Source organism: Rattus rattus, chromosome 9, assembly GCF_011064425.1.
Source record: "Rattus rattus isolate New Zealand chromosome 9, Rrattus_CSIRO_v1, whole genome shotgun sequence".
In the NCBI taxonomy this organism is placed as follows: domain Eukaryota; kingdom Metazoa; phylum Chordata; class Mammalia; order Rodentia; family Muridae; genus Rattus; species Rattus rattus.
This window is the reverse complement of record NC_046162.1, coordinates 30,846,228-30,865,781: the sequence shown is the minus strand read 5'-3', so window position 1 is coordinate 30,865,781 and position 19,554 is coordinate 30,846,228.

The window sequence follows — 19,554 nt, the reverse complement described above, 5'->3', positions numbered from 1 at the left end:
AGCATCCTGAATGTGTATCTTTCTGTACCAAGAATTTTATTCCTGGGAATAAATCCTCCAGAGTAGAACTGCTGAGTCCAAGGTATATGTATTTTTAATTTTAATAAATGTTACAGCAATGTATTCTTAAAAAGGATCCAGTAGCAATTTATGTTTTACTAGCAGTGAACAAGAGGAAGCTTTTCCTTCCTATGTCCCCATTGGCAGTTATTGTTCTCCTGGCAGCCTGATAGTTATAAAATCATAATTACCGAATTAGTCCCCATTTTCATGAATACTTGTACTCTTAACCCTTCTCTATGTTCTGTAGCTACTTGGATTTAGTCTGTCAATAGGCTTTTGGAATAGTCAGTTTATAACAGAGATTAGGTTTTCTCTTGGCAAATTTCCTTCCTTTTTGTAAATTTGAAAGAGTTTTTTAAAAAGAGGGCACTAATAGACCCTGGATTTCACTTATCATTATAATCTATTTATAATGCCTTATAGGGACTGAAAATTTGGGCTCCCAGGAATGCGTATGTTAAAACTCAATCTCTGATGTAATAGTGTCACAAAGAGATCGTCACCCTTAAGAAAGTGATGCCAAGGAGTTCATTTGCTCAGTTTGCCATGGATTCTGTAAAGTAAAAAACAGACCCTTACTAGGTACCAGCATTTGGAACTTGGACTTTCTAACCTCCCAAACCACTAGTGGTAGACACTTCTCTGTATAAGCACCATCTCATCTTGTTCTGTTGGAACAGGAAGACACATCAAGACAATATGTGAACTCTTCCATGCCTAGTATGTATGTAGGTCAGAAGGTATTGGTCCTTGCCTTGATTGAAAGAGGGTATCATTGGCTATAAGCACATCAGGCTAGCTGGCCCATGAGCTTCTAGGGTTTCACCTGTCTCCACCTCCTATCTCATCATTAAAGCCCCAGGATTACAGAGCCCCTTTTTATGGGGATATGAACTCAAGTCTTTACATTAGGTGGCACGGCTTTGCCTTGTAAACTATCTGCAAAGGCATTCTTGCAGATTTGAAAGCGCCTTACTCGCCAGCATCTGCTGTCACCTGAGTTTTTGATCTTAGCCATTCTGACTGGTGTGAGGTGGAATCTCAGGGTTGTTTTGATTTGCATTTCCCTGATGACTAAGGATATTGAACATTTCTTTAGGTGCTTCTCAGCCATTTGATATTCCTCAGTTGAGAATTCTTTGTTTACCTCTATAGAGGAACACTCCTCTATCGTTGATGAGATTGCAAGTTGGTACAATCACTCTGGAAATCAGTCTAGAGTTTCCTAAGATAATTGGACATAGTACTACCTGAAGACCCAGCTATGCCACTCCTGGGCATATACCCAAAAGATGCCCCAACATACGACAAGGACACATGTTCCACTATGTTCATAGCAGCCTTGTTTATAGTAGCCAGAAGCTGAAAACAACCCAGATGTCCTTCAACAGAGGAATGGATACAGAAAATGTGGTGCATTTACACAATGAACTACTACTCAGCTATTAAAAACAATGACTTCATGAAATTCTTAGGCAAATGAATGGAACTGGAAAATATCATCCTGAGTGAGGTAACCCAGTCACAAAAGAATGCCCATAGAATGCACTCACTGATAAGTAGATATTAGCCCAAAAGCTCAGAATACCCAAGGTAAAATTCAGACCATATGAAGCTCAAGAAGAAGGAAGACCAAAATGTGGATGCTTCAGTCCTTCTTAGAAGAGGGAACAAACTCATAGGAGGAAATACAGAGACAAAGAGTGGAGCAGATACTGAAGAAAAGGCCATCCAGAGACTGCCTCACCTGTGGATCCATCCTATATACAGCCGCCAAACTCAGTCACTATTGCTAATGCCAAGAAGTACTTTCTGAGAGGAGCCTGATATTGATGTCTCCTGAGAGGTTCTGCTAAAGCCTTACACATACAGATGAGGATGTTTGCAGCTAACCATCAAACTGAGCATGAGGACCCCAATGGAGGAGTTAGAGAAAGATTGAAGGAACTGAAGGGGTTTGCAACCCTATAGGAAGAACAACAATATCAACTAAACAGACCCCTCAGAGGTCCCAGGGACTAAACCATCAAGGGTACACATTGACAGACCCATTGCTTCAGCCTCATATGTAGCAGAAGATGACATTGTCTGGCATCAATGGGAGGAGAAACCCTTGGTCCTGTGAAGGCTTGTTTCCCCAGTGTAGGGGAATGCCTTTGTGTTGAGGTGGGAGTGTGTGGGTAGGAGGGGAAGCATCCTCAGTGGGGAATCAGGAAAGGGATAACATTTGAAATGAAAATACATAAAATATCCAATAAAAAAGAAAGCACCTTACTTTCTAATCCTGAATAATTCTTTACTGTGAATTTTAATCGTTACCTAGCTCTACTTGTAGAATCTATATATAAACCCGCTGAATTTTTCTCTGTATTGTGAGGTTCACTTTGTCTCTGCCCTAAAAGATGTCCAGTTGTGTTACCATTTAAAACAAGTATGAGTCCTTTCAGAGCTGACATTAAAACTTCCATATCGTACCCAAACATTCTGAAATTTATTTTTAGGCTTCCCTTTCATTTGCATTTGCGTGCTTTCTTGTTCCTGTGTCAATCCCACACATTGACTTTATTACCACCAAGGCTGTGCAGGATGCTGATATTTAACACGAGTCATTGATTCTTTTTTAAAAATCTTATTTTTTTTGTCAGGCATTTAGCACCCTTTGTTAACTTTTGATACAAATTTACCCAATTAATCAAACTTCCTGTAACTAGTTGCAGAAGTTTTCTTCTTACAGAATGCACTTCTATTTTTTCCTGTATCTTTTTTTATAGCTTCAGTTCTTAACCGGTGGGTCTCTACCCCTTTTGGGATCAACTGACATTTTCACTGGGGTTACCTAATAGTGTCAGAAAACACAAATATTTACACTGTGATTCATAACAATAGCAAAATTAGATTTAGGAAGTAACATTAAAGGGTTGCAGCATTAGGGAAGTTGAGAACCACTGCTCTATGGGGCTGGAGAAATAGCTTAGTGGTCAAGAAAACTTGCAGTTCTTGGAGAGGACCTGAGGTTCAGTTCCCATCCCCATTTACAGGAGCCCCTCACAGCAGCCTGTAACTCTGGCTCCCTGGGAACTGATCCCTATTCTTCACATCCTCACGCACTGCACTCAAGCTCACAATGACCTGTCCCACCCCCTCCACCGTCTTTTACTTAACCTAAAAATAAAAACCTTATCAATCTCAATAAAATTATAGATTGCCATATGAATCTTTTGTTTTCTTATTCAGTATTTCCACATTCTATAGTTTTTGTTGCCAGTGTGAAAGGAGACTTTTAACATTGCCTTTCTCAGTGACTTGGAGTTCAGAACAAGCATTCTTGCTTATTCATTTTACATGTAAAATTTATATTTAAAATTCTACATTTTAAAATCAAATTCAGTCATTAAAAAAACCTTATAACTTTTAATGTTTGGTCACATTGCCATTGTGGGACTCCTCATAGTACTGTGTGACCGCAGATGTCTTGTAACTCCTTCAAGTTTGTCTGTTCAGTCCTCTTGGAGCTGTGTGTAGATATGTGTGGTCCTTTTGTTAAGCTTAAGGGTGAATAATTTCAGAGAAAGGACTGGAAGAGCTTGAAGGAGCTCGAGGCCCCATATGTACAACAATGCCAACCAACCAGAGCTTCCAGGACTAAGCCACTACCCAAAGACTATACATGGACTGACCCTGAGCTCCAACCTCATGGGTAGCAATGAATAGCCTAGTAAGAGCACCAGTGGAAGGGGAAGCCCTGGGTCCTGCCAAGGCTGAACCTCCAGTGTAGGGGACTGTTGGGGAGAGGGCAGTTATGGGGGGATGATGGGGAGGGGAACACCCATAGAGAAGGGGATGGGGAGGGGTTAGGGGGATGTTGGCCCGGAAACTGGGAAGGGGAATAACAATCGAAATGTAAATAAGAAATACTCAAGTTAATAAAGATGGAGGAAAAAAAAGAAAAAAAAAAGAGTGAATAATTTTCCTCTATTCCCAGTTTCCAAAAAACATCTTTGGTTTACAATACCAAGATTGATCTCCCTGTTTTTTCTTATAGATTCCAAGAATGTTGAGTAAGGTTGATATCAAGGCTGTTACTGGATGAGTAAAATCAGAATCCAAAGGGTGGGCAGCACTCACCTTTGTTTTAAATCTCACCAGATAATTCTTATGAATACTAGCTTCTGAGAACCACTGGTTTATTGACTGGAAAACATGGGCTCCTTTTTATTTTTTGTAATGATGTGCTATGTTGCTGGATTTACTAGTTTAGACTCTCCTGTCGATTCCTGGAATCAATCCAACATAGCCGTAGGAAGAAAGTGATTTTGAAACTCTGCTGGCTTCCATGTTGAAAACATAGTCATGGAAGTTACCAGTCTCTCATTTTTCTCCCCTTTCTCGACGCTTATTGATTTTAATGGGTTAAATGTATGCTGTCATCTAAGGTAACTTTTAATTTCTCGAGACTCTAGATGTTACTTTTTTTCAAAGTCAGATGAACTTGACTGGGGTTGCTCTCTGATCTGGTTACTGGTGTGTGTGTGTGTGTGTGTGTGTGTGTGTTTCTGTTTTGTTTTGTTTTTACTTTTGGCAGACAGGGAAGTCGACACAGAAGAAAAGGAAAAGCAAAAATAAAACTAAGGATGTCTGAAATTCATAATAATGCTGTTACTTATTGACCTAAAATTATATACAATATATATACATATATATACATATATATATACATATATATACATATATATATATACACAAACACACACACACACATATATACATACATGTTTACATAGAAAACAACTTCCAATTGGGATGATATGCTACCCAAAAGTGAGATAGACTACCTAATAAAATCCCAGTGTGAGGAATGAGGAGCTTTCCTTCAAGCTGTCAGTCAGGGGAATACAGGATTCCCAATAATATAGGCAACTGCTGTGCTCCTGGGTCCCTTCCAGAAATTGAAGGTAAGTCACCACTGCTGAAAGAACCACACACTTTGGACATAAGACCCAAAGAATCTGATATGGATCTAACCTGAAGGGCCCCTCCCTCCACTGATTGAGTCCTCATGGTGCCAGCAGATGCAAGCCTACAAGAGAGGAGGGAAGAGACCTATCCAACTATCATGCTCACTGATGACAACTTGCCATGCAGAATAACTGGAAAGCTACCACAGTGGCACTCATAAGTAATGAAGTCACACATCCTGGAGAACTTTCTGCACTAATTTTTTTTCTTCAAGCCCTTTCGGGGCCTCTGATTTTAGTTCCTCCTCCTCCTCCTCCTCCTCCTCCTCCTCCTCCTCCTCCCCTCCTTCTCCTCTTCCTCCTTCTCCTCTTCCTCCTCCTCCTCTTCCTCCTCCTCCTCTTCATCCTCCCCTCTTCCTTCTCCTCCTTCCTCCTTCTCCTCTTCCCTCCTCCTCTTCCTCCTCCCCCCTCTTCCTCCTTCTCTCTTCCTCCTTCTCCCTTCCTCCTTCTCCTCTTCCTCCTCCTCCTCTTCCTCCTCCTCCTCTTCCCTCCTCCCCTCTTCCTCCTTCTCCTCTTCTCCTCCTCCCTCTTCCCTTCCCCTCTTCCTCCTCCCCTCCTCCTCCTCCTCCTCCCCCCCCCTCCTCCTCCTCCCCCCTCCTTCTCCTCTTCCTCCTCCTCCTTCCTCCTTCTCCACCTCTCTTCCCTCTTTCTGAGCTTCTTATCCTTTTTGTTAATTTCATTTTTGTTGCTGTTTATCCTGTTTCACAGTTTGATTCTGCATATCTATTCCAGCCTCTGACACTGGCCAAGCACTTTCTTTCCCACTGAATAGCACCAAGTCTTCCCTCATTATCATTAATCATTTTATCATTAATGATTAAAAAAGAAACTCTCAGGGACTCCCCTCAGTCCAACCTTTAACTTGCCTTGTAGAAGAGAGTAAAGATTCTTTTAAAGTTTAAGATACGGGAATCATCCAGGATTTCATGATCTTCAATTTTTTTTTATCCAAGAAGTATAAATAACATTATTCATAAACATGTTTATCATGAGGAAAACAGGTGTTTGAGTGATTTACTTACTTTCATCATTTTTGTGGGATTTTAAGATTTTCTTAGAGGAAAGCACAAACTATTTTTTTTAATATTCGACTTGTACAATGTAACACCTTTAGTAGTTCTTTGAGAATTGCATGCATGTAGACAATGACGTATTTGACTCCTCTACTCCTCTTTGAGCCATGTTTTCTTGAAGTTCCTGAAGTTGGCTTGAAGTTCCTGGGTAGCTGGGGCTGACTTGAACTTCTGATCCTCCCACTCCGGGCTCCCAAGTTCTGGGCCTATGGGCAGGGACCATCCTTGTGCCCATTCTCTTGCTGATATTTTTCTGTGTTTTTTTTTCCTCTAAATTTTTGCCCATTTCACATACTTAGGAAACTTCCTTGTCTAGGTACCAGACTTAAGTGTGTCCTTTATCTGGTTGTTGATCTACTGTTCTTCAATCTCTGCATGTGTGCAAATGTGCATGTGTGTGTATGTGCATGTGTGCAAATGTGCATGTGTGTGTATATGTGTGTGCTTGAATGTATATGCCATGTGTGTACAGGTATCAGAGGAAGCCAGAAGAAGATCCTGTGAAACTGGAGTCACGAGCAGTTCTGAGCCACCTGATGTGGGTGCTGGGAACTGAAGTCACATCATTAGCAAGAGCAGCAAGCATTGTAACCGCTGCGCCATCTCTCCAGTCTCCGATGCCTGCAAAACTAGGATTCTGAATTCTTTATTCTCCTAGTATATATGCTGAATTATTATTTACTTAATGTTTGTTTGTTTGTTTGTTTTTTGTGTTTGTTTTTTTAGGAACTGAGGACTGAACCCAGAGCCTTGTGCTTGCTAGGCAAGCGCTCTACCACTGAGCTAAATCCCCAGCCTATTTACTTGATGTTAAACTACAGAGGATGGTAATATCTTTTTTTGATAAAGCCTAATACTTCATTTCTAGAAATAGTGTGTATTTTATGTCTTCCCCAAGAAATCTTCTTGTACCTGAAGTTAGCACCGATTTCTGCAGTGATAGCTATCCCCTTTATTCCTACAGTTACAGAATGTGAATAGTTTGTATGCTGCCTATGGACTCTTCTACAACAAAACAAAAAGCAAGCAAGCAAACAAACAAACAAAAAACCCTAAAAACAAAACCAAAAACCCACTTGCAGATGTTCCAGGCCAGTAGACTCTATTCAGAGCATCCCTATATTTTCCCTTAGGTTCTCTGATTCTTTCCAACTCCCCCAAGTACAAATAGTAAACTTTCATCGCAGAAATCTGCCTACATAGGCTTTGATGGTTTTCACTTGATTGGCACTCAATCCTTCCTGCACAGGTCTTGACATGGATGGTTTAAAACTTCCAGTTGAGTTTCACTGATTATTCTAAAATATTTGCATTTGTTTATAAAGTTTACAATAAGCTTTTCAATCTCTACAGAAAGCTTGTTGCAAAAGGAATGAATTTTCAGCACATCCATCTCTTGTTTTATTTTTGTTCCTTTGGCTGGTGTTTCTAAATCCAATTATTTTCTTGATTTCCCCTTTTCTATGTATTTTCTAGAGCTCTTTTTTATTTGTATATTAAACCCCTTAATGATATTCAAATGCATTTTTGAGTCATCTTTATTTTCTATGGTTTTCATCATCCTTGGAAATTCATGTAGAAGTCAACATTGACCTGGGTGTGTCTCTTGATTATCTTACTAAATCATTTACTTGAAAAAATATATTTTATTACTAAGATTCTTTTCTCCTTTCATATTTACATTTTAAAAAAATTTATTATTTTTACTTTTATACAGTCATTACCTGCCTCCTGGTCTGTTCTTCCACAGTTCCTCATCCCATTCCTCTTCCCCACTACCATCTTCAAGAGGATGTCCCCCACCCACCATCAGGCCTCCCCACTCCCTGGGTCCTTAAGTCTCTCAATGGTTAGGCACAACTTCTCTCACTGAGGGCAGGCCAGGTATATGTGTTGGAAGCCTCAGACCACCTTGTATATGCTGCCTGGTTGGTGGCTTAGTGTCTGAGAGATATCAGGGGTCCAGGTTCATTGAGACTGCTGGTCTTCCTATATGATCATTCTCCTCCTCAGTTTCTTCCAGCCTTTCCCTAAGGCTAGAATCATATGGGTCCCCGACTTCAGTCCACTGGTTGGGTAGATGTCTAAGTCAGATGCTTTGTAGGACCTCCCAGAGGACAGCCATGCTATGCTCCTGTCTGTTAGCACACCATAGCACCAGTAATAGTGTCAGGCCTTGGAGTCTCTCATTGAGATGGATCTCAAGCTAGGCCAGTCACTGGACCTCTTTTCCTTCAGTCTCTTCTCCATTTTTGTCCCTGCAGTTCTCTTAGACAGGAACAATTCTGGGTCAGAGTTTTTGACTATGAAGTGTCAACCCCTCCCTCCACTTGATGCCCTGTAGACTCTACAAGCTCCATCCCCCACTGTTGCACATTTCATCATCATATGTACGTTTTCCTCTATCTTTTCCTTGTACATTATACCAGAAGAGACATTCCTTCATTCTCAGTATCTTTTAAAGGATCATTTGATTTCCATAATGCTGCTAAAGTGCATGTTATTCGTGGCTTAAAGTTTGTTTTATCCCTGCAATATTCAATAGATAAATGCTATTCCTTGATGTCGAAGGCTGTGCTTTATACTTCTTTTTCTATTAACGTCAAGAAAACTAGTGCTAGAACAGAAGCACAGAACTGGGTAGAGCTTACAATGAAAATGAGATTTTTAGTTCCATATTTAGTTTCAGCTACAGTGAGCTGTGCTTGCCTAGCATTTTCCTGCTCCTCTATGGATTTTGCATTGTAAGAGGTTATGGGGGAATTTGTCTTCCTTCTTTGCCATCATTAACAATCTTAAATGGTTATTGAATAAAGAACGTCAAGTTCATTATGTGAATGACTTCCTGATTATCTCCCAGAACGTACATGTGAGAGTGCTCAGGAAGTCTGTGTGAAAGCTGACTCATGCTAAGTTCATGACCTTAAGACCATGCGTACTGTGATATTTGCCATAGGAATAGGTTTAGAGAGCTAACAATTGTTTAGAAAGCTAACATCTATTCCTCTGGCCAACCACAGATTGGCAGGGCATCTATGCTCTGATTTTGGCTGGCGATTACAATGGCGAAGTGACACTTACCTTTTACTTGGTAGAATTGAATAAATGGCCTAGTAGGATCCTGTGCTATGCCCTGTGGGGTCAGAATCAAGATCTGCCAATTAAATTGACAAAAGAACAATTATCAAGAGCAAGGGTATATGTATTATTACTAATAACATTATCAGTTTTATATGGGGACTGTTTACAGAAAACAAGCAGAAGCCCATAGTGCCAGACTTTGGGTATCTGTATCATTTCGGCAAAGGACAAGGGCTTGTACTTCTATAGGAAATAAATTTTAGTGACTAGGTCACTAAGAAATACAGAAAAGAAATTAATTGCAGGTGGAAAGTATTTAGTGTTTTTTTGTTTGTTTATTAAAAACTTAGAATGGGATTGTGTGTTTTGTAATTGATAAGAGGTGTTCTCCCCTGTCTTAGTCTATTTTCTGTTGCTGTTACTAAATCCCACAGTGTGGACAGTTTATAAGAAAAAAATCTTCTTACTACTTTGGAGTAAAGCTTCTTAAACTGTGGATCAATGGCACATAAGTTGTGAGAAATTTGGAGACACTGAAAGCGTTCTGGAAGGCAACAATCAAAGCTCAGTTCAAGATGAAGTGTGAAATGAGCTAGTCTTTTCTTGTAGCACTCACCCATGGAGTATCATGTGACTTCACCGATACCTTGCTTCTGAGCACACATGCGCACTGTATATGCTCATGCCATTGTATTATACAATACCATTAAATGCTGCATAAGACTCTGTGGTTCAAATTTCAGATTATTGTGTGTTATGAATTCCAATCTTTTTACTATAAAAAGTTTTCTTCACGTAGAGAACCATATGGGCTTAATCACAGTAGACATGGAATTTTAATATATCCCTAGCACAATTATTAGATTTATATACCATGCTTATGTACCTTTGTATTCCAGCCTCTCTTAGACATAGAATTCTAGAGTTTAGGTGTAGGAAAGGCCTTTTAATGTCCATTACTGTTGGCTTCCCATATGATCCTTGAATTCTTACAACTAGACCTCTGTTTGCAGAGGATATATTTTATTATTTTTAGTTACATGTGTGCGTTGTGCTCAGGGATGATATGTACATGTGAGGACTGGTGTCCACAGAAGCCAGACAGATTGGATCCTCCAGAAGCTGGAGTTATAGGTCACTGTGAGTCACCTGAGATGGGTTTTCTTCAAGAGTGGTATGGTCTGTTAATTTCTTAACAACCGAGCTATTGCTCCTGCCCACTGACCATTTCTTCTTTTTGCTTTCCAATTTTTCTTGCTTTTTTTTCTTCAGCTTGATTCTTTTCTTATTCTCTGTTGCTTCCTTTATTGTGTTTTATTTTCCCCTCTTTTCCTTAATAAGTAGTAAATGCATTCATCTTTTAAATTGCCCTCTTCACCCCTTGGCTGGTTGTCTTCCAAGCCCTTGGAGAGAATGGTTGATATCACTTATCTTTCTATTGTTTTTCCATCAGACAGCTCTGCCTGAGAGCCCAGCTACATTTTACAATATTAATGATGTGCTGTAAGAACCTAACATAACATTTTATAACCCCATAACAAATCTTATTATCAGATGACAATGAGGTACAGTACATTAAATATTCATCACCCTTGGTTTACTTTAAAACTTTAGAAGGGAATAAGGAACAGAGGCTGCTTCAGACTAATTACCATTCTAAATATATAGCTTGGGTTTCAATATTTAACGGGAGACTCATAAAACCATGATTGAAAACAATGCAGTGTATCAGTCAGATGCCCTGCTGACATGTTCCTTGAAAAGAAAAAAAAAAAAAAGCCCTGCGCTTTTATATACAGTGCTGTTCGATTTCTGCAGTGGTGGCAGCATTAACTCAGAAGCCACACATTTCTCCAGGATCTTCCAGAGTGCTTAGCAGTTCTTAGAAGGTTTTACATCTGTCCATTGTCAGTCTGGATAGTAAAAGACAGAGTTTCTGCCACGAGCACCAGAGAGTTGGCCTTCTGCCAGCATGTCAAAGTTCTTAGGTGACTTGGTATCATGGAGTAGAATGTTGCCCCCTGGGCCATGTCACTCACTGAAGAAGAGCATGGTATATGATCATCACTTTTGGATGGTGACTAATTGTGCAGACCAAGTGAATGACTGACAGTGGAGATCAGGGCTGGTTCAGAGGATCAGGAAACCCACGGATCAAGCCTTGGCACTAAAAATTATTATGATCCTCCAGGGAGGTTATTTGCTTAAGGTGAACAATTCTAGAAAATCTGGTCACTATCATGATAGAGCAGGAGTCTGACAAATTTTCCAAGTACACTGAGCTGGGATTATCAAATTGTTGAAAGGGAGAGAGGTAGAGAGGAAGGGAGAAAGGGAGATAGGGAATAGAAGAGAGAGAGAGAGAGAGAGAGAGAGAGAGAGAGAGAGAGAGAGAATATCAGTTATTAAGAGACTGAACCTTTTGAGTCCTCTAAGAGAATCTCTAATCTTAAAACTTTCAATAGTGTTCCTGGACACAGAGTGTTGCCTTACCAGATTGTGGTACCTGAGGGCTTTTAAATACAATGCTGAGTATGGGTGAAGATTAACCACACAAGAACCAAAGGATCAGGGTTAGAAACCAGTAGGGAATGTAGAACACAAGTGCACCAATGTGCCAGACAGTAGTGTTAACTAGAGTCAGGTCTGGAAACATTTATGGTTGTGTCTACAGAAGAATGACATGGACTGTGGAGATGGTTCAATGGGCAAAGAATTTGCTGCATGAACATTCAGACCAGAGTATGATCCTCAATATCAGTGTAAGAAGCTGTATATAGTAGTATATGTCTGAAGCCCAGTGCTAGAGAGTGGAAGGGGTAGGCACAGGCAAGTTCTGAGAACTCAGTTGATAGCTAGTCTAGCTGAAAGGGAAAATTCTAGGTTCAGTGAGACCCTGTGTTGAAAGAACAAGGTGAAGGGTGATATAGAAAGGCAAGACAACTTTGACTTCTGGAGTCTGTGTATATATACTGGCAAGTGTGCCCACACACAGGCTTATACACACACACACACACACACACACACACACACACACACACACACACACATCACTGTAGTAATAACAAAAAATAAATCGAATGCAAAATTGAAATTATTTGCAAGCAATGAGTCAAATAGAGCCTTTAGACATGAGCAGTTAATTTTTGGATTAAGAAAAAAAAATAGATGAATTACTGAAATGAAAACCTAAGCATTAGTTAGGTTAACAGCAGATATGACTGATGATGGAATTAATGACCTGGAAGAATATGAAAAGAAATCACCCATAATGTCACAGAGAGCAAAAAGAGATAGGAAACACAGAGGTGAGTGTAAAAAGAAGACAGCTCAGCCTATAGGTAGTTAAAGAAGAATAAGGGAAATGGAAGGAGGGAAGGTAGTAGAGTGTAGAGACTTAAATCTGTGTCTGTATCTTTTGATATTCCTCCATGAGCTGGATGGATCCAATTTCATCTCTTCCTGGAATGTGGAATGGATTAGGAATTTGTACCAGGAACACAATGCATCATGAATGAACGTCCTATAGATAAGAAGTTGTTAAGTTTCTGCCAAACTCTCTCTCTATCCAATTTCTTGCTCTGTGAGATGGCATCGTCATGGTAGACAAGAAACTCAGGAATGCTCCTCACACAGAGCTACACAGCCATGACCCTCCTGTTTTTCATGTCTCTAGAAATAGCGAAATAACCGGTGCTTATTGAATTGACAAATATGCACTGGTGATTTCCTATGTGCTCATAGAGAACTAGCAGAGACAATAATTCAGGATTTTTAATAAACACTGATAACAAATATCAGTTTACAAATTTGTGCTACATGAAACATGGTAGAATACATTCAAAGACAGCAAAGAAGAGAAGAATACATGAGTAAAAATGGAAAAATCTGAAATGAAAAATCTTCAAGGAAACCAGAGAGAATGATTGACATAGGAAGAGCTGTTAGACTAAAGGTAAGCACAATTTCTTGAGAAACAATAAGTAGTTGTCTTGGCCTTGAGGGCCTATGGTCTTGTAACAATGGTTCAACTCTGTCACAATGAGTCACAACTGCAACAGACTTTATACAAATAAGTATTTTCATAAGCTGTAGGCTGGACTCAGCCATGGGACATAGTTTGCTAATGCTTATCTAGGGAGGCTGCTGTTTCAGCAATGAGACAGAAGTTAGAAGACTGAATATCTTTAATGTGAGAAACAATATAATTGTGAACTTTTTTTTAACAATGAAAGCAATACTAGGTTTTTAAATTCCATAAAAGTTTGAAAGAGCTTGAAATACCACTGGGTCCTCACTAAAGAAATTCTCTATGAAGAAACTTCAAGGAGAAGGAAAGTGGCCTCTGATGGAAAGCTTTAGAAGTGAGAAGAAATCAACAATAGAGAGATGTAGTTCAAAATAGGAGAAAGGACATAGATTATCCCCAACGCAAGGGAATGGCAAGTGTTCTCATCTAGTCCTTGAACATAGTCTACTCGTATTAGGATACCAGGCTTAAAAAATAATAAGGAAAGTAAATAAAAGGAAAATTCAGAAAATAATACATTTTAAAAGATAGAAATATAATGGAATAACAAATGTATTTAAGTTAAGATATTAACACAATAAATTACCAGTTTTGTCTGTCTGGGGTGATGTTAGCATTGATATTGCATTTTAGTAACTTGAAGATTCATGGTGTAATTTCAAATGTATTCATTCCAAAACATGAAAGAAGTACATAATCTTCAAAACTAGTAGAGGTTAAGAAGAATGGAGTAACAGTTTCCAAAAGAGAAGAAAGGCCAAAAATTTTGAGAAAAGGAAACCTAGAAAGAGTAGGACAAGCAGGCCACAAGGAGACCTCCATGGTGGCCAAACCTTAAGACATCATTAATTGTTCAAATACAAGTTGATTAAAAATTCCAGTTACTAGGAACTATCTGCCAGACTAAAGATACTTGTCTATATTATCATAGTATTATCTAAAACAAAGTCCATAAAGTAATCACTAGGTTAACTATAAGTTTATAAAAGCCAATGTTGGCATATTGAATCGGGCAAACTAGAATTTAGGCATAAAAGCATAATTGGGAACAACTGCCTCAAAAAGGCAGTTTTACTATGTTTTCGAACAGAAAGATACATTTGTGAGCTGCTTCTTGTGTGGCCAAGAATAGCTTAAAAATGACAGAGCACAAGGAGGGATGTAGGGATGTTCAATATAATATCTCTAATCAAACCTCTTTATCACTGATCTAAAGGACCAGAAAAGGAGGCTGGGTTTAAAGAGTGTAATAAATGGTGAATGGAGAAAATGGAAGAGAAGTAAAAGTTGATGAAGTTGCAACATACAAGCAAGTAGTCAATGAGTCTGAAGAAAATATTATTGATTACTCTGTAATAAAATTTACCAAGCCCCCCAAACTAGATACATTAGGAATGAGAAAAAACCATCATAACACAGCCTGTATGTATTTTACAAAGAAAAGGAGATGATCACAAAAGATATAAAAAAAAATAAGGAAGCAGTAAATGGACAAATTCTCAGGAAGGTACCACTTACAACATTTTTTCCCAAGAAGATAAAGGAAGCCTGAAATTTCTGTGATTTTCAAAACGTCCTCGTTGAAAATCCTATAAACCATGATAATGTCATGAATGAGTAACCATTCAATACCCAGGAAGTAAATTCTAGCCATCACCAACTCTTTCAGAACACAAAAGGAGAGGGACGGGGGCATGGTTCAGCAGTCTTATTGCTACGACAGACTGCTGCCGTTTGGATCCCAGTACTATATGAAGTGACTCACAGATGCCTGGAACTCAAGCTTCAAGAGATCTGGCAGCCCCAGTGTGCATGTGCGCACGCGCGCACACACAGACACACAGACACACAGACACACACACACACACACACACACACACACACACACACACACACACACACATGAAATATGGAGAGTAACACACTCCAAAGTGTATGACAGTGTAAGATACAGGCAGTTTCAGCCATGATGATAATGCCACCATCCTAAGTCAAACATAGCAACTGTAATTGAGAGCAATATGCAAGGACGGAAATCTTGTATATTACTTAGTATATATATTTCTATTTGTTTAGGAAACTGTAGTTTGTATTATGATGGTGGAGAATCATATAGTCAGAACTGTATGGTCATCTTAGTAGATGGATACAAACTTATGGTTTCTTTGATTTGTAAAGCAAATTCCTACCAAATAACAAATAGGAGTTTTCTTAATTTGACAAAAGTTATCTAGAAAGGGTGAACATTGCATGTAGGATGAAATATTGAAACTTAGCCTCGGGTATCCACTATAAATGCTTGTATTTTTCATTCAACTAGAGAATTCTGGTCTGCAAAGTCAGATGTGGTAAAAGACTTAAGAAAAAACATTCTTGTTTATAAATAACAAAAATATCTACAAGATTTGAAAGAATCTACAGGAAAGTATTACCAACAATAAACAGGCTTACTGAGGGCATTGGAAATGAAATTTATGTTCTAGAATACCCTACTTCAGTGTTCTAAGCTGGTCTAAAACACCAGTCAGTTTAATGTGTCTATTATTGGTAAAATTAAGGCAGAATATTCCATGCCTGTCTGCACTTACACACAAAATGGGAAAAAATATGGATCTTACTCTGTGCTCAACTGCCTGTACCAGGATCCGAGCGCATTCTACATGAGCACAATCCTCACACCCCTTCTACTACGTCTCTCCTGTTCCCTAGGACAGAATAGAGACTAGACATAGAAGTCAAACACAGATTGCTTTCATTCCAACTTTGCATTAATACAGAGCTGGTTACCATAGAGACTTGCTGTAAAAATCCAATTGTATGTCCATAAACCAGAAACAAACAGAAAATGAAATGAAAAAAAAAACATATGGCTACAGAAACAAATAAAATATCAAATGCCTAGTAATCCATCTAATAAAAGGTGTGCAAACTTCTCTGCACACAACTTTGCTGTTGAAGATAGACAGGATTGCAAGAGATGAGCCTCAGGCTAGTCAACTAATTAAGAGTGCTGGCTGTGCTGGGCCACACAGAGGCGACTGTGATTGTTGGACAGCTTGCCAACATGCTAGTACCCAGTGTGTGTCCAGCCTGGAGGACAGATGTGAACTGAAAGGACACATTTGGCCAGTGAATTCCAGCCAGAAGGAGAGGTCTGGATGTCAGCCAGGTCTTGACACCTACAGATGCTTAATCAAATGTCATCTTCACAGAGAGTCCAGAAATGCCATCGTCAAATACTGTCAGACTTTAGATCTTTAGCAGCCTAAGTCAAGGAGGGATTTATACAAGAGTTTGTGGTTCCTTTTTTTTTATCTGAGAGGAGATGAATATTATCCTGAGGTCAAGTCTATGAAATTAAAATAATGGTTGTCATTCCCAAGTGTATGGAGACTAGACAGGAACTGGTAAAGCTATAGTCAGAGAACTAACAGAGCCAGGCTCCCAGAGGCCATAGGTGGATCCTGAGGGTTCAAGTCTCTTATAATGAGGTCTACAGGAGAATGTCATCTTCAGTGTTTTCTGATAGTATGTTTCTTCTGGGAAAAATTGTTTCTGGGCCTTTCAGATTGGATGATTAATTGAAACTGCAAAAGCAATTGCTTTGGCGGCAAATTTCAGAGCAAACACAAGCAAAGGTGAGAGAGAGGGGGAGGGAGGAGGGAGGAGAGAGAGAGAGAGAGAGAGAGAGAGAGAGAGAGAGAGAGAGAGAGAGAGAGAGAGAAGTGGGGTGGGGGAGTTTTGAGCAAGGAAACCAGGGACAGAATTCAAGACTCCTTGGTATCCTGAAATGTTCTTTCCAGATGGAATTGTATTTAGGGGAAGTCTGTAATATATCAGACACATAACCAAATGAGAAATGTTGGCTAAGTAAGAAGGGATAATGAATGCTCTCTCTCTACATCGTAATTGTACTGGTTTAAAAGCTCACTGGTTTAGGTCAGTGGACATAATCATGTAAATACAGATTGAATACTTTCTGAGAACTGAACAAGTTACCACCTAGGGTTGAAGAACAAATTGTATGCATCTTTTCTAACATTGCTGTTAGGACCTCTTGTTTGTAGACAAGGAAACTGAGGTAAAGAGAAGAAAAATAGTTGACTACCCAGACTATATGCCAGACCCAGCTTCACATCCCAATGGCATGCTGTCCTAACAAAACAAAGAGTTTTTAGGAAAAAAATCCCAAATCTTATCCCAGAGTCCTGAAAGGGAACATTAAAATGACCAGGAATGCCAAAACTGACAACAGGAACTAAATTCACTTATAATGTCATAAAAGGAAATGTGATCTATCCATGATGTTTTGTACCCATGTCTCCCATGATGACATCAATTTGAGTTTTGGATGTCTTGATTTCAAGCTCTAAATTTTCAGCTGTTTTAATCAATTGAACATTTATAGAATGCTTTGAATTAAATATTTAAACAAAGCCCCAAACAGAAACTATCTTCAGTCTTAATGCCTGAGCTGTGTTAAGCTCATAATTCTGTTTCAACGGGTGTTTTGCTGTGAGTCACTGAGCAGGGCGCATTCCGAGGGCATTTCTAATATCCTTTAATTAAAACTCACAAGAGTTTGTTTGATAAAATACCAAGGAAACCAATTATTCCAAGGTATTTCTCTGCCAAGAAGCCTTGCACAGTGATAATGCAGTTCTGTCCCCAAGTGCCACCTGAAGTGATATTTGTATTCAACCCCCACTGTCTTCCCTGAGTTCCCCTAAGGCAAAGCCAGGGACAATGGCTTCTGTGAGTTGTTTATTTGGGTTACCTTCCAGTTTCACAATGATGTCTAGAGTCAGGAGATGCTGTGGTCCAACTGTTATATCCCCTCAGAATATGGTAAACCCCAACTCCTTCCCACTATGATGCAGATAGATAGTGGGGCCCTGGAAAGTAACTAGACCATAAAGCAGGGTCCTTATGAATGAGCCTTCTAAGATCATATATGTCCTTAAATGAAGTTCAGACGTGCTCTTTTTTTCTGCAGTGGTAGAATGTTTTAGTTAGGGTTTTATTGCTATGAATAGTCACCATGATCAAGGCAACTCTTATAAGACAACATTTAATTGGGGCCGGCTTATAGATTCAGAGGTTCAATCCATTATCATCATGGTGGGAACATGGCAGCATCCAGGCAGGCATGGTGCAAGAGAAGCTGAAGGTTCTGCATCTTCATCTGAAGGCTGCTAGGAGAAGACTGGCTTCCAGGCAGCTAGGATGAGGGTCTTATAGCCTCCTCACAGAGTGATACACCTCCAACAGGGTCACACCTAATAGTGCCACTCCCTGGACTGAGCATATATAAACCATCCCAGAGGATAAAGAGAGGGTGCTGAGTTGACGTGAGGGACTGAGCTCTCCTCAGATACTCAGTCTGCCAGTACCTTATATGAGAGCAACTAAACTTAGGCCACCTAGTTTCTGGTAGTTTTGTCTGGTAGGCTAAGATACTAAGATAAGAAAACAACCATGGTGTGTTTGGCTGATGTCTATTACAGGAACTGTTGCTTAAGATCACAGTGTATTTTCAGAAGTCATGAAATTGTTTTCGTATGTCTATAGAGTAGTTGCAGAGGAAAAGGAAGTGGGGTGTTTACCCATGAGCACCAGCCCTCTTATGAGACTTTTTCCAAGGAGAATGAAAGCTACATGGTGCTTGTTTATTCTCTGAGCTCTGGAGCATGGCAGGTCCACCATTGGCTGAAGCCTCCATAGAACTAGTCACTGCTAGAGCATCTGCATCTGTGCTTTTGATGTATAAGATATTACTTTCGGCTTTGGATCTATCTATACCCAGGTGCCTCCTCCTCCTCCTCCATCATTCCACAGTAGCCCTTAGTCCAAACCCCTCAGTAGGGCACCTGCATCTTGACTGAGTATATTATCTTAACATAGGTTGCAATCTGTGTCGGGGTGCTCTAGCAGATGCCTAGGATACTGTACCTTGTTCTACCTGATAGGATTAGATGGGGCTAGAACTGTACACCCTGTTGTCCTTAGGCAACAAAGGTGACTAAAGCAGGGCAGGCTAACTTTAAAATGGTGTCTGAATTTCTCTCTTAAATTGTATTCTTTCCACGTGTAAAATGCAAAGAAGTTGCTCTCATTACAAGAGATATTGGGGGGTTGGAGAGATGGCTCAGTGGGTAAGAACACAGACTGCTCTTCCAGAGGTCCTGAGTTCAATTCCTACTAGCCAGATGGTGGCTCACAACCATCTGTAATGGGATCTGATGCTCTCCTCTGGTGTATCTGAAGATGACGACAGTGTACTCAGAGGCAT